The sequence below is a fragment of the Lynx rufus genome, unplaced genomic scaffold, assembly GCF_022079265.1.
Source record: "Lynx rufus isolate CCGP_SWC_20201006 ecotype Redwood Valley unplaced genomic scaffold, mLynRuf1.p SCAF_10, whole genome shotgun sequence".
Lineage (NCBI taxonomy): Eukaryota > Metazoa > Chordata > Mammalia > Carnivora > Felidae > Lynx > Lynx rufus.
The window spans coordinates 71,255,319-71,272,211 of NW_025814824.1; the positions used below are offsets into that span (position 1 = coordinate 71,255,319).

The 16,893-nt window shown below is 38.9% G+C and overlaps 1 pseudogene; it reads right to left on the minus strand.

The window, feature by feature from the left end:
• Positions 1-12,579: 12,579 nt before the first annotated feature.
• On the minus strand, positions 12,580-14,030 carry LOC124526506 (S-formylglutathione hydrolase-like; annotated as a pseudogene).
• Between the last annotated feature and the right edge of the window lie 2,863 nt (positions 14,031-16,893).

A 16,893-nucleotide genomic window follows, 5' to 3' on the forward strand; every position in this document is an offset into this window, starting at 1 on the left:
TTTGCCCCATCCTCCCGGATTTACAGCTCTGCTGATAAGAGAGGAAGGCTCTTCCTCCAAGATTTGGCTTCTGCAGATTCCTGTTGCATTACAGTCTCTGCCATCACTGCAGTGCTCAAGAGATTGCCTGAAGTTTGGGAAGTATGAAAGCAGAGAGGAGAAAAACAAACACTCTCTTTCTCCCTTTTTAAGCCTGAACTGGAATGCCTTCTCTGGAGCTCACTCGGTATCAATGCCTACTTTTGGGTTTCAGACTGTTGCATTCAACCTTAGGGGATCCTGGAGGGGAAGAAAATGATAAACTCATTGCTGGTTCAGTGGTATTCTGAATTCGTCTTCTTCCCAAGTCCCCTGCTACTATTAACTTTTCTGAGTTCTCAAATAGTGGCTCCATGCCTCCCATACAGACTTTATAGTTGTATTCACTGGGAGAGACAGGGTGGAGTAAACTTACTCCAACTCATGCAGAATTAGAACATTATATTTTGAAAAACAACTTATTTTTCCTTCATTACTCTTCCAAGGTTATTTGTTCATTTAAAGTTTTATAGCTTTTCTTAAGAAAGTTATAGTAATTAGCATTCTCTTAGGAAATTGTCCTGATTTAAATGCAAATTTAAAAATTTATTAACAGAGATTTAAGTAGCATATATTTCCAATTATCATATTCTCTTCTGTATGTAAGGTGTCAGGTAGTTTCTTTCTAATGTTATACCTGGGTCAGTTTACTTTTTTTCTCTTGATTACTTGTGTGAACACTTAATCTATTTTGCTGTGCTTTATGGAGACCCAAAACTTGTGGGCTTTTTGTTTTCTGATATATTAATTTATGCTTTTATCTTGAACCATTTCTTTTGTCATTCTTTGACTTGAATCCTTTGTTCATTTATTTTCATTTATTCGACTTTTTAAATAGAGCTCTTATAGATGTCATTTTCCACTCAATCTCATGTGTAGCGCACGATTATTTTCTAAACACCCTATAATTGGACTTTTATTTCCTTTTTGGCCAAGAAATTATTGAAATGGGTGATCTTATTTTTTTTTAAGTTTATTTATTTATTTTGAGAGAGAGAGAAAGAAAGAGAGAGAGTGCAAGCAAGAGAGAGACAAGGAGAGAATCAGAAGCAGGCTCTGGGCTGTCAGCACAGAGCCTGTCATGGGGCTCAAACTCCTGAACAGTGAGATCACGACCTAAGCCAAAATCAAGAGTCAGATGCTGAACCAACTGAGCCACCCAAGCACCTCATATTTTATTTTATTCTTACGTGATCATTTTAACTCCAAGTGTTTGTATGTTTTGTTAAACTATTTTAAAATTAATTCCCAAGTTTATTTCACGGAGGCCAGAGAATAGGACTGTCCTCAACTGAACATTTCTGTGACCTAATATATGTCATATAGTAACACATACCATTAGGTTTTGAGAAAAACGAGCATTTTTAGTTGTAAGATATAAATTCTTCTCTAATAAATCAATTTTACCATAAACATCATCTAAATGCTCTGTATCTTTATTCACTTTAATCTAGCTCATCTGTTCAAGACTGAAAGTGTGTTAAATTCTAGTACAGCCATTTTTTGACAATTTATACTTGTATTTTAGGGTCTGCCTTATAGTTTTATGGTATATTAAGGCATATGCATAAATGTTCATTATGGCTATATGTTCTCTGTGAATAAAGATATGCTCATTACCAAAGTAACCTCAAACTTTAACAACATAAAAGTAGTCTTCATTCATTTAGCATATTCACTTTGAATTTTACTATGTCTGGATGGCACCTCAGCTTTATTAAAATTATTACTATTATTATCATCAATATCACTATTTTCAATTTGCTTGATATTTTCTTTTTTTAATACTTACTTATTTTTTGGAAAGACTGCAAGTGGGGGAGGGGTAGAGAGAGGGGGACAGAGGATCTGAAGCAGGCTCTGCACTGACAGGCTGACAGCAGTGAGCTTGATGGGGGGCTCGAACTCACTAACTGCGGTATCATGACCTGAGCCCAAAGTCAGATGCTCAACCAACTGAGCCACCCAGGTGCCCCACAATTTTCTCGATATTTTCTTATTCAATCTTTTTACCCCCTCTTTTAGTCTGTCTCTCTTTGATATGCCTTACGAGGATAGTTGGTTTCTGATGGATTTAGAGAGAGAAATATAAATTAAATCATAAATAAGACCAAAGAATACACAGATGAACATTTAGAAGATTTTAGGGTAGGAAGGAATGTTTTAAACATGCAAACAAAAGACAAAACCACGAAGAGAAACATAAATTTGTTTGACCACATAGCAACGAACACCCTTACTCATCATAAAATATCATAATCATAAAATATCATAAATTAGATGGATAAAGATTGGATCACGGCAGAAAAAAATCTCATTATCCTTCCATATAAAGCACTCTTGTGAGTCCACATTAGCAAGACAATTGAAAATATGGATAAAGGATAATGCAAAAGCAATTCACAAAAGAATAAATTCAGATGGTCCCCAAGCATACGAAAAACCATTCAACCACATTTATAATTGTGGAAATAGGCATTATAATGAAAACAAAAAAAAATAATATGACTTTTTAAATGTTTATTTATTTTTGAGAGAGAGAGACACACACAGTGTGAGCAGGGAAGGAACAGAGAGACAGGGAGACACAGAATCTGAAGCAGGCTCTAGGCTCTGAGCTGTCAGCACAGAGCCTGACGCGGGGCTCAAACCCACAAGCTGGGAGATCATGACCTGAGCCAAGGTCGGACGCCCAACCAACCGAGCCACCCAGGCACCCCAATATGATTTTCTTTTTAAGTTATAATGATCATATCCTTTAACCAGGCATCCTCTCTAAGTAGATAATCAAAGATGAACACACATTTATGTACAAGGCTGAAATTCAGAGTACTAATTACAAAAGTGAAATGCTGGGAATATTGGCAATTATCTTAAAGTAAAATAATAAGAGAATGGTTAAAGCACATTCAATGCATACGGAGAACATTTACAATTGGTACGCTTATGTTTTCAAAAAAAGTGTAATGCTATAAAAATTCTCAATACGTCTTGCTAAATTGGGAGGGGGGAGGCAAGAAACACACTTGTGTAATGTGAATCCAAAAAAAAATACACATAGGAAAAAAAACTATGCAAGGAAACACATAAATATGTAATAATGTTCATCTTAGGATAGAGCAATTGCTACGGTTATTTTATTCGCTGCATTTTAAGCCACAGACTATACCTTTGTGTCCATATCCAGACAGTGTTGAGGAGGTCATACAGAGGCTGTAACTGCCAGTTGACCCTTGAGCTGGAGCCAGGCAACTGAAGGTTCCCCACCACCTGCCCTGTCCTTGGAATATACCTTCTACCTACCATTCCCACCGTGGGAAGCATTTTCAAGGAAGTAGCCTTGAGAGAGCAAAGTGTTGTTGAGGCCCTCTGGATGGTATATGTGACTAAACCCAGGTCAGGCCTCTATATAAACTTTTAAGATTCTGGCAGGTGGGTGCAGAGGTCTACTGATCTTTCAGCCTGCAAGTCTCATACCTAAGTTTGCTCACTTATTGAACCTGCCATCTATCAATCTGGAGTGGTCTGCCTCTTTCTTAGATCTCTTTGTGCCCTCCATGCCTAGGGGCAAGTTTCAGATTACTCCTGGGAAACTTCCGAGTTTGAGAACCAACAACATAGATATTATGAAATATGTATCAGCGGTATGCTATGGTTAAGTAATTTAATATTGTAAACCTCCCAAAATGTCTACATCTTTTTTTAATGCTCATTTGTTTACTTTGAGAGAGAGAGAGAGAGAGAGAGAGAGAGAGAGAGAGATAGAATGTGTGTGAGCGGGGGAGAAGCAGAGAGAGAGGGAGAGAGAGAATCCCAAACAGACTCTGTGTTACTAGCACAGAGCCTGACACAGGGCTCGATCCCAGGAACCATGAGTTCATGACCTGAGCCGTGATCAAGAGTTGGATGCTTAACCACCCAGGCACCCCTCAAAATGTCCATGTCTAATACAAAAATGTTTTTCAAGTTCTGGAAACATAATGGTTTCCAATGATCTATTGTGTATAAACCACTCTAAAACTTAATGTCTTAAAATTATTACTATTATTATCTTTTATGATTGTGTTGGTTAATTGGGATCAGTTGACTGAGTCTCACTTGGTTCTCATGTGATTCCAATTAGACAGAGGCTCTGGCTGGAGTTACCTAGAGGGTCAACAGGACGTCCAAGATGGCTTCTTCACTCACATGTATGAAACTCAGTGCATCTCTCTGTAGTTCTTGCTCTAAAAGAATAGCCCAGACTTTTTACATGGTGGCTCACAGCTTCAGTAGACAGGAAGCAGAACTGCTGGATCTGTTAAGAGTGATGACTGGAGATGGCATGGCATTACTTCTGTCATATTCTAACGGTCAAGCAGATAGAAAACCTATCTAGATTCAAAGGGTGGAAAAATACACTCTACCTCTTGATTGGGAAGTAGTGAGATCACATCACAGAAGATCATGGGGAATGAAAATTATTATTGTGGACCTCTTTGGAAATTATACTCTGTCCCTCAGTATTAGAAGCAAATATGTCACTTATTTTTTTAGTTTATTTTTGAGATAGAGAGAGAGAGAGCGAGCGAGCAGGGGAGGGGCAGAGAGAGACAGGGAGAGAGAGAATCCCAAGCAGGCTCCACACTGTCAGCGCAGAGCCCGATGTGGGGCTGGAACTCCCACAAACTGTGGGATTGTGACCTGAGCCAAAATCAAGAGTTAGATGCTTAATGGACTCAGCCACCCAGGTGCCCTGCAAATCTGTGACTTTTAAAGATATCTTAGCTATTCTTTATCTTGCCAGACTCATACCTAAGGATTCTAATCCTTCAAAGAGCGTTAATGTACTCAATGTGTCTTAAGCTGATGTAAAGTCTAAAAAACAGGAACTTCTCTTATTTCACTACTTGATAAAGGACCAATTTGCAGTAGCTTAATTTATCCCTTATGGAATGTGATTTGATCTCAGACTTACAATGTTTGCAAACTTGAACAGTTTAAAATGAAATAACATACTCCACTAACTTCTGTTCATCCTGTTAATCTGTGCCTTGTTTTCCTCTAGCCAGATGTTTCTTATACTTCATTTGCCTAACAATATTCAGACTAGGAAACGATTCTAGCATTAAAATGATGCACCAAACATACCCACATTTATTTTCCATATCCTTGGCTCTTTCTAGATCTGTCTTGCATTTTTCAACATCCTTAATTTCTATTGAACCCAGATGGGATCTATGTTTGCCAGGAAAAAAAGAAAACCAAACATGCGACAGTATTTTATATTCTTCCATGCTACATGGGTGAGGTCTGAAGATATAATATGCTCTTCAAGATCATGCACACCAGGCATTTGGTTGAGGAAAGTGTGGTAGGCAACTTCTGAAATGGCCCCTGAAGACCCCTCCCTCCTGATATTCATGCCCTTTGTAATTCTTTCTCCTTGAACGTGGGTTGCACTTCATGACTTACTTCCAACAAATAAAATATGGCTAAAGTGTTGGGATGTCACTTTCACGATTAGGTTACAAAAGACTCTGCTTTCCATTTTGCTCACGCTCTTTCACTCTCTCCCTCACTTGCTCTGAGGAGAAGTCACGGGATGCCCTATGGAGAGGTCCGCATGGCAAGGAACTCAGGTCTCTGGCCAACAGCCAGCAAGAACCAGCAGCCTGTCAATAGCCATGTAGCGACCTTCAGAGTGGAACTTTTGAAGCCTGTCCATGGCCTTATGTTCCGAAGCAGAGCCTCCCACCGCCCAGCCCGGAGATGACTGCAGCCCTAGGCAGCATCGTAACTGCAACCTCGTGAGATGCTATGCACCAGAAAACCCAGCTCAGCAACACTTAACTTCCTAAACTACAGAAAACGTCAGATACTAAATGTTTCTTGTGTAAAGCCCTAAATCGTAGGGCAATTTGCCACGGCAGCAGCAATCTGGGTACTAGGATCCATAAAGAAAGCTCATGTCTTTGACTATAGAACAAAGAAGAGGGCCTCTGTGGTCCAAAGAGTATGGAGGCAATCAGCATTATTATTATTTTCTCTTTTCTCTTGCTTCTTCATCCTGAGGGCAGTCCTGGTAGCAGTCTGCACACAGAGTGGGGGGGACCCAACTCTGAAAGAAACTCTGGCTGTCTAGTCAGAGGACCTGGAAAAGGCACCACAAGGGGCAGAAAGCGTAGGGAAGATCCCAGGGAGTAGACCACTGGAGGAAGTTGTTCTCATTCATGAGTCACAGGTGAGTGGAACAGACATGGAGAAGCATGGCTTTAAGAACCGAACGACAATATAAACCACTAGCAGCCCTGACTAATCCCTCTAAAGGGCATGGACGAAGCAGACCCAAGCAACACAGAAAAGTCTTTGAAAACGAAACTTATATTCGGGTCACCACCCACAGAAAGAGAGAACTTGTAGTCTAAACCTAACTGGATTGACGGCCTGCTAAAACAAAACAAAGCAAAATAAAAATAACTGACACCTCCAGAGGACTTTAAAAGGACCCAGAATGTCACAGTGTAATGTCCAAAATATCCGGGATATAACCCCAAATTACTTAAGAGAAAAAGAAAATTCTGACCACTCTTCAAAGGAGAAGACAGGCAACAAATACAAACCCAAAGATCGCCTAGATATTTGTTATCAGACGAAGATGTTCAAGCACCCATTATACCCATGCTCCCTAAAGAAAAGGTGAATTTTCTTCCTGTTTTTTTTTTTTCTTTTCTTCTTTTCTTTTCCTTGACTTTTACTGTGGCATGCAGAGATAACACTTCACCTACCTAGAGGTATTTCTTCCATAGAGCCTTTGTGTTCAAATTGTTTTTTCCCCTTTTTCTTTTTTCTTTTTTTTCTTAACTCTTACTGTTGCGTGCAGAGGTAACACTTCACCTACCTAGAGGTATTTCTTCCATAGAGCCTTTGTGTTCAAATTGGTTTTTTCCCCTTCTTAGCTTTTACTGTTGCAGCAGAGATAACACTTTACCTACATAGAGGCATTTCTTCCATAGAAAGGCGGACATTCTGAAAATGCATAGAAAAGTAGAATTTTAGAGCAGAGAAACTGTAAAATGAACCAGATAGAAATTTAAAAACTAAAAAATACAATATCTGAAATTTTTAAAAATTACTGGATGGCTCCAATGGAGGAAGGGATGACAGAGGAAATGTTTAGTGAACTTGAAAATAGATAAATAAAAATGATCCAATCTGAAATGCAATCAAAAAAAAGATTAGGAAAGGGGTGCCTGGGTGGCTCAATCGGTTAAACATCTGACTTTGGCTCAGGTCATGATCTCATGATCTCATGGTTCATGAGTTCAAGCCCCATATCAGGCTCTCTGCTGTCAGCGCTGAGTCCTCTTCAGATCTTCTGTCTCCTTCTCTCTCTGCTCCTCCCCCCATCTCAAAAAATAAATAAACATTAAAAAACAATTTAAAAAAAAAAGGGGGGACACCAGGGTGGGACAGTTGGTTAAGTGTCCGACTCTCGTTTTCGGCTCAGGTCATGATCTTATAGTTTGTACGTTCAAGTGACACGGAGCCTGTTTCGGATCCTTTCTCTCCCTCTCTTCTGCCCATCGTGCTCACTCGTGCTCACTCTCTCACTCTTTCTCTCAAAATAAATAAACATTAACAATTTTTTTTTAATATTAGGAATAAAAGAATAAAGTCATAAGTACCTTTGGGACAATATCAAAGTCCTAATATTCACATCACTGGAGTCTCAGAAGGAAAGAAGAAATTGATTGATGCAAAAATGCATACATTTGAAGAAATTATGTATAAATACTTCTTAAGTTTTGTGAAAGACATAAATTTACAGATTCAAGAATTTCTGAGAACCCTACATGGGATAAAACAAAACCCATGCCTAGCCAGACATATCATAATCAAACTACCAAAACCCAAATATATATATAATATATATAGTATATATATAGTATAGATAAAGACAATATATTTATATTACATAAAACACACAGGGAAACAATTTGAATGACTATGGATTTCTCATCAAAAACCATGGAGGCCAAAGACAGTAAAATAACTTCCAAGTGCTAACAAAAAAAAAGGAATTGTCAACCCCAAATTCTATATCCAATAAAAATCTTCAGGAGTAATGGCAAATGAAGACATCTTTGGCTGATGGGAAACTAGAACTAGGAACCAACAGACCTGTTCTAAAAGAAACACTAAAGGAAGATCTTAAAGATGAGGAAAAATAATGCCAGAGGGAATCATGGAACTACAGAAATAAAGAGTAACAGAAATGATAAATATCAAGGTAAATATAGTAGGTTACTTTTCTCCCTTTGAGTCCTATAAATATAACTATCAAATGCAAAAAGTGTAACATTGTCTGGTGAGCCTTTCAATGCGAGTATGTGTGTATATATTACAACTATAATACAAAGAAAGGAGTAGAAAGGGACCTATGTGGATGTAAGGCTTCTACATTTCTACATGTTCCAATTAAAAACAGAAACTGGCATATTAGATTGTAAAGCAGACTCAGCTATATGTTGATGACAGGAAATCCACTGTATATATAAACATATAGATCGATAAAAGTAAAAGGTAAAAGATATATTATGAAAACACCAATCAAAAGAATACTGCAGTAGCCATATTAACATCAGATAGAGTAGACTTTAGAGCAAGGAAATATTATCAGGATAACAAAGGACATTAAATTTATTGTTAAATACTAATAAAGGGATGAATTCTCTAAGAAGACATAATAATATTAATATATATGCTCCTAATAACAGGCATCAAACTATGTGAAGCAAAAACTGATAGATCTAAAAGAACAGATTAACAAATATAGTTGAAGATATCTACAGTCAGTGATCAATAGAACCAGATGGAAAATCAGCAAGGATATAGGAGTTTTAACACTGCCATTTATAGAACATTCCATCCAACAATAGCAGAATACAAATTATTTCCAAATATTCATAGGACAGTCACCAAGACAGATCATATTCTAGGTCATAAAACAAGTCTTGACCAATTTACAACTGTTGAAATCACACACAGCCCTACATCGTATGGCTCACTATAAATGGAATTACACTAGAAATGAATAACATAAAGACATCAGGAAAATTCCAAAACATTTAGAAATTAACCCATGGGCAAAAGAAAAAAAAACTCAAGGGAAATTAGAAAATATTTTTACCTGAAATAAAATGAAAATGCAATGTATCATAATTTATGGGATGTGTAAAGTTAAATGCTTATATTAAAAAAAGGAAAATTTCACGTTGATTATCTAACTTCACATGAGGAAACTAGTGAAGAAGAACAAGTTAAACCCAAAATAAGCAGAAGGAAGGAGACAATGTACACATTACTATGGAAGTGCACTCTCCAAATATATGAACAGATACAAATGGAGTGGTAAACAGAAAAATAGTAGAGGCAACCAATCAAACCAAAGAGTAGTTCTCTAATAAAACTCTAGCCAGATGAAACATGGAAGGAAAAATATGCAAGTTACCATAATCAGGACTGAAAGGGGAGATAAGACTACAGATCCCTCAGATAGTACAAGGACAATAAGGGAATACTACGAACAACTCTATGCACATAAATTTAACAACTTAAATGAGATGGACCAATTTCTTGAAAGCTATAAACTACCAAAAGTCACCCCAAACCAAATTTTCGGTGACTGGAAGGTGTTCATCTCAAAAAACTCCCCAGGCTTTATTCAGGACAATTGCCTGCTCCCAAGTGCTGTTTCTCCAGCCTCAAGCTGATTTCCCATCTCCACCCTCCAGCTACCATCAAAGTTTAGTCCCAAATTCTGGCCATTGATTCTCCAGTCTACCCTTTTCCTTAGAAACTTCTAATTTCATACCTTTGCCCTCCCCAGGCTATTTTTATTGAGAAGAATTGATGTAATCTTTGGAATCTTGGACAGCGTAGGCTTCCACAGGGAAATTTTTGAGGAGTGTCTGATCACCTTCTCTTTCTAGGAGTCCCTCCCCTCTCTCCCTATTTATCTGTTGCCAAAACTTCCTCAGGAGCAACATGTGCACTTGGTATTAGGGTACATTCAGAAAGTTTCAAAGCACTTACTTGCTACTCTGCACCTGGCCAAGCCCTCAGTCAAGGGCCTTTCTTCATCTAGCCATACTGCTCCCCAAATCAACCAGTTTTCAGGAGCATGTGATTTGTCTCAAGCGTTTTATTTACTGCTTAAAAGGACCCACAGAGTCCTCAGAGGAACTAAGCTCTTTGTTCAAATAATTGCGGTAAGATTAGGACACTAAAAGGACATCTGCTATAGCTCTTCCTTCTAATTTAAGGAAGAACTCAATGTGTTTTACACAACTTACGTCTGTAGATTCTGGTTTAATGATTAACTTCTAGGGCCCCTCCTCTCTTGTCAGCTTTCCAGTTAGTTTGTGTGAGTGTATAATATGCTGGAAAATACATATACCAAAAGCATAATTCTTGTCTCTGTCTGAAAAATGATTAAGTAACTTTTATCAATTTCTTATAATTTTGGAGTGGCATCTCCAAACTAATACCGATACTAGACAGGTATCTATTCTCAGGCAGCATTCGCCACTGCCTTGACAGGTATGACAGGTCCATTCCTGGCAATATTTTGAGAGAACACAGGAGCAATGGAGTTTGTAATAGATTCAGTAGTGCAGCCCAAAAAGTTACAATGCTTGAACTTCCCAAGAGCCGCCCCCTTATTTAATATGAATGTCTTTAAACCACCAGAACTGAGCCTCATTCCTCTCCCACACTCCCTGGGAATTCTGAATCCCATCCAGGATCTTCCTTATGATTTAAGACCAGGAGGACATGGCCTTTATGGTGTCTCCCAAACTGGACTTCTTCTCTTAGTTACATACTGACTACTAGTTTCTCATTGAAGTGATCCCCAACTTTGCAGAAATACCTGAAGCCCTTGCCCTGTCTTTTTTGTTTTTTTATAACCAAAACCTGTGGCATGTGCTTCTTTAAGAAAATACAACGTCTGCTCTCCTCTTTCTGTCTTTCAACAGCTAGCAGGCATGGCCTACTGTCCCTGTTACACATAATTACCTCTTTATGCACTACCCCTTCTTTAAAGAAGTATTTCCCTCTTTTGTTCTCTTGTATCCTTTTCTAAAGCCCAAGGCGTATTACATTTAGGGCTTGGATTTCACTCATTTTCCACATTTGTAGCACAAATGTCACCAGAGGATTTATAACAGATTAAGTGAAGAAAAACACAGAGTTCAAGGTGAATGAAGAATTTTAAAAAACTCTCCTGCAACAGATGAACCAAAAGGCCAGTCAATTATTTTCTGCTAGAACATAATTTCGTCAAATAAGTCATACTTACTCTGAGAACTACAGCTAGTTTGATCAATCAAAAAAAATCAATTTATATTATTTTTCTCCTTTAGAATGCAGATTTTCAAATTTGAATGCCGGAGGAATTCTTAAAAACGCTAACACCTGATTCCCAGGCATGAAGACTCTGATTTAACTTGCATGAGTTGCAACCTAGACATCAAGAATTTTTAAAGTTCCCCGGGTGACTCTATTTTGCAACAGAACGATTTTAATTTTTTTTTTCAACGTTTATTTATTTTTGGGACAGAGAGAGAGCATGAACGGGGGAGGGGCAGAGAGAGAGGGAGACACAGAATCGGAAACAGGCTCCAGGCTCGGAGCCATCAGCCCAGAGCCTGACGCGGGGCTCGAACTCACGGACCGCGAGATCGTGACCTGGCTGAAGTCGGACGCTTAACCGACTGCACCACCCAGGCGCCCCTGCAACAGAACGATTTTATCGTGTGCAGCAAATTTATCATGATCAGAACCACCAAGATTTTGATAAGACACAGATTGTTAGCGTGTCTGCTAGGTTTAGATGGGGCCTGAGAATTGCCATTTGTAACAAAACCCCAGCTGAGGCAGTTGCTCTGGAGATCTTCTGTGGGAAGCCCTACTTTAGAGCACTTTCGTGTGCATATGAATCACCTTCTTGCGCCTATGATTCTGTTAAAAGGCAGGCCTGATTCAGCCGGATTGGAGTAGAGATTCTGCATTTCTAGTAACCTCTCGGGAGATACTAATGATGCTAATCTGTGAACCATACTGGATACAGCAAAAGATTAGAGTATGGGTAGTTAACTATTAGAGCAGGGAACTCATTAAATACATATGGTTTTGTGAAACAGCGGGGAAAAAATTTAGTACCAAAGCACTCTTTTGAAGCAAGTTTTCAACTGTAGTTTCAATATTATTACATGGATACATTAGAAAAACTTCATGATCTCTGAGAAATGACAACAAAACCTGTTTTATGTCACAGAATAAGAAAACCAAAAGTACTCTCCTTTTCAGGCTTTTTATATTTATTCTCAAAGTGATTCAACTATGGAATGATGCATTTTTAGCACTATGAAATCCAGAGTTTTCAAATCCTTTTCCCCTGCAATTCTGTTCATTACAATTCTATAGGCCTGAAGAAACTCTCTTATCTGTAGTTATTCATGCATTCAAGCATTCAGGATGATGTCTGATATGATCAGTAATAAAGGTTGCAATGAAGTAGTAGCTATAATAATAACCCTCTTGTAATCTGAAAACAACAGGGACTTTGTACAAACAGCTGTGAAGTTACCAGGTAGTAATTGTCCATCTGAAAGGAACTGGTCATCTTTTCCTTGGTCAATTCGCACGTCTAGCTGAGAACCTGGATAGGACTTCAAAAGATGAGAGGCAGTATAAGCCTTCCACTTACTTTGATCTCTTCCCAAATATCCACTAAAGGCTTTTGTGTGTGTGTGTGTGTGTGTGTGTGTGTGTGTGTGTGTGTGTCCCAAAGACAGAGCACTGGGTTGCAAATTGGAACAAATGCTGACACAGATTTGTACTTTGCAGGATTCTTCAAAGTACAGATGAGAGATTCATGTGCTCCCACAGAGTGGCCAGAAATTGACATCCTTTGTGGGTCCACTGGAAAATGGGCATTTATGAGTTGGGCAGCTCCTCAGTTACCTAAGAATACATTCTATAGGTAATTTTCCAAGGATCTTCAATAGCATCCACATAAAGCCCAGCGCCGTTGCCAAAGTCCCAGCTCTAGCCTTCTCCTTTAAAATTACAGACACGAGGGCTGGTATCTGGAGCAATGACAAGGCCATGTTCTGAGGCAGCTTGATGAGAACCAGACTTTGATACAAAATTTTGTTCTGTGCAAGTTAAACCAGACAGCCAACTCAGTGCAGAGGATTTTCCAGTTTCTGCCTTTGGTAGTAAGTGATGTGGGAATGCTGGGGTTCGGAGCTGATGGCCAGGAAAGAATTCTTGAGATATCTTCGGTGCAAAAAGGTGGTTTTATTAAAGCACACGCAAAGAACCCGTGGGCAGAAACAGCTGCACTGGGGTTGTGATGGGTGACTGCTTATGCACTTTCAAGTTGGGCGGAGGCTGGGGATAGTGTAATTCTCTAAGGAATCTTGGGAGCAAGGTTTCCAGGACCCTGACAGGGCTAGCTGTTATTGTTAGGAAGAGGTCATTTATTTCTGTTTAGTAAATGCTCAGTCATGAGACCTGTCAGATGTATATCAGCGTATGCTTGGAGGATGATTGCCAACATACATTTGGGGGAAGTTTCCAAAGGAATTTTTACATGTTAAAGTAGACTTAGAGGAACCTGGAAGTCAGGATAATGTTAAGCTAAGATTGCCTTTTGCCCTCAGCAAAGTGTCATCATGAAGGCAGCTGACCTCCTACAGGAATGTCACTCTGCCAGTCTCAAGGACTCCTCAATGGGCTGTAAATCGTCAGGAGACTTAATTTTTTTCTTTTGCCTTTGTTGCCCACATCAGTAAGGAGACAGCCAATTTTATTTTGCAGTTCAGTTCAACACTGTCATGTTCCAAACCCTTCTACAATCCTCCAAAGCCTTTGTTGCTGGAAATCTGTTTGAATGTCATTCTTCTCCTGACCTATCGATACCTGCTTTTTTGTCTGCACTAAAGAACAGATCTGGGATTGGCGGCGGTGGGGAAAGAAGCAGCAGCTGGAATGGAAAGGTGGGGCCTCTGCTCTGTCTTTTTAAGGTAAAAGTGTCTAATGCTCCAGAATGCCTCCCAAAACATTGATAATATATATGTTTGTCAGTTTTACTGAAATATAATTTACTTACATAAAACTCACCCAATTAAAGTGCAAAATTCAATGGTTTTAGTCCATTTACAGAGCTGTGCAGCCATCATTATGATCTAATTTTAGAATATTTTCATTACTTCTAGAAGAAACTCCCTACTGAGTGGCAGTCACTTGCCATTCCCGTCGTCTCCCTTACTCTGTGAGCCCTGGGAATCACTAATCGACCTTCCGTCCTTACCTATTCTGAACATTTCCTATAACTAGGATCACACAGGATGTGGTCTTTTGTGCTTGCCTTCTTTCATTTAGCCTATGTTTGTTTCTCCGTTATATAATTCTGTCAGCATCACAGACAGGTTTTCTTCAGGTGATATTTAAGAATACTCAGTTTTTTGAAGCTCTTAAATACTGAGAACAAATAGGGTTAATGGGGGTTGGGGGAGAGGGGAAAGTGGGTGCTGGGCATTGAGGAGGGCACTTGTTGGGATGAGCACTGGGTGTTGTATGGAAACCAATCTGACAATAAATTATATTTAAAAAAAGGAATATCCAGTTTTTATATCTGTTCATTTTTTTTCAAGTGCAAATTATCAGCCCTAACCAGGAATGTAAGAGTAAACCAGTAACCCATATTTATGCTTTAAAGTACATCATAAGAAGTATCAGATTTCACTCTGGCTCTTCTGAGAAGTGGGAGGAACACATGAGATTCTGTTTGTGATGTAACTGGCTTACCACCACACTAGTGAACCTTCCTAATTTTCTTATCTGGAGTGACAAGCTTCTACAGCTCTAAGTGCATTTCCTGAACTTGACCATGTACAGCTAGCACCTTACTAAAGTTTGCCACCATCCCTTTCGAGGCCTGACAAGTTTTCCGACCAAACGCTATCAGGTAAGTTCATTTGGAAGGAAAAAAGCAAATGCCAAGAACCTTGGAATAAAAACGTAAGTCTTGTGGCCATTATTAAAAATCAGTGCCTGAAAAGTACCTATTAAATGTGACGACTGGAACAACCAGGCTCATGAATAATGATCTGGGGGCCATTTTCACAGCAGAGTTCTAATGTTACAATTTCATAATTCAGCTTCTGCTAACTACTTTGTATTTTTTTATTTTCTATGCTTAAACTTAGTAGGCTTAACAATTTCTATGCTCCTTCTACTCTGCAAGTGTTTATCCATTATACATAAATGACGAATCAATTCCTGAATTTTGTTTAGTGCTTTCTATTCTTTGGATAATGAAGGTCTTATTATAGGGTGGAGAGAGAACATTTGGTTTCTTTTGTGTACTTCGCAGGCACGCGTTAAAGCAATGTCTTCAGTTTCAGGAACTGATGGATTTTTTGGGAAACATCTGAATGTCAGACTTCCAAATTCTGAGAAAATATGTGAATAACCAAATAAAACAGCATCGTAGTGTGATAACCGAACCTTTCAGACTTAAGGTTCTGGATTTTAGAGGCAGTGACAGATACAAAAATGGCAAGAAATACCAGAAAATGATAAAGAATTTGATAAGGCCATCTTTCAAAAATAGGAATAAGATACTTACCGGATGTTAGTGAAAATAAAATCTGTAATATGTGTATTTCTCTCTTGCAAATTAGGATTATTTTCACCAGGCTGAGAGCTCATGGGTGAAGGTATAGAGGCTTTCGGGGATCAATGCAAGTGAACAAGACAGGTTGGGGTGACACCCCATCTGGGCTCTCTGTAAAACAAGAAGGTTCTACCTGACACCGTTTCCTAGTCTATGGGGGCAGTGGCTTTGAGCTTCTTAATGCTTTGAGAACCTTCCGAAGGCTATGGATCCTCTCCTCAGAAAAATTCATAATTTGCACATAATTCCATAGATTCCAGATGCCCTGAAGATGGCTAATGGGTGAGGGTGCCTGGAGCCCAAGTGAGTCATAGACTTCACACAATCCAGCATAGAATAAGTTACATATGTTGGTGATGATGATAATAAATAGCTTTGGGGGGCGCCTGGGTGGCTCAGTCGGTTGGGCGTCCGACTTCGGCTCAGGTCATGATCTCACTGTCCGTGAGTTTGAGCCCCGCTTCGGGCTCTGTGCTGACAGCTCAGAGCCTGGAGCCTGTTTCAGATTCTGTGTCTCCCTCTCTCTCTGACCTTCCCCCATTCATGCTCTGTCTCTCTCTGTCTCAAAAATGAATAAACGTTAAAATAAATAAATAAATGAATAAATAAATAAATAAATAAATAAATAGCTTTGGTTCACGAGGTGAAGAATGAGGAAAAAACCCACTTATTTTATAAATGGAGTTTCATTTAGGATAGTGACTAGTGACAATTCCTCCCAGATTCTGGCAACAGGCTGTCAGCCTATACTGTTGATACGTTATTTTGAATGCTCATTCTTTTCTGTTTTTAATCAATAATTTTTGGCAACTTGGGAAAGGATCCATGTAAGAACTACTGGCGATTTATTAATGACCTTGTACCAAGCACTCTGATAAGCAACTAGTCTGCATTAGCTCATGTAATACAAACAAATCTTAGCAAACAAATCCTTCCTACTAATGAAGAACTTCAGAATTCTAGTAACTCCCAATGGTCTCACAGTCTATTGTGGGACAGGAACAGCTTTGTTTCATGAAGGGAAGAATGTGTAGAACACAAATCATTGTTTTAATAAAGCCATCTTCGTTGCCCCAGGAATT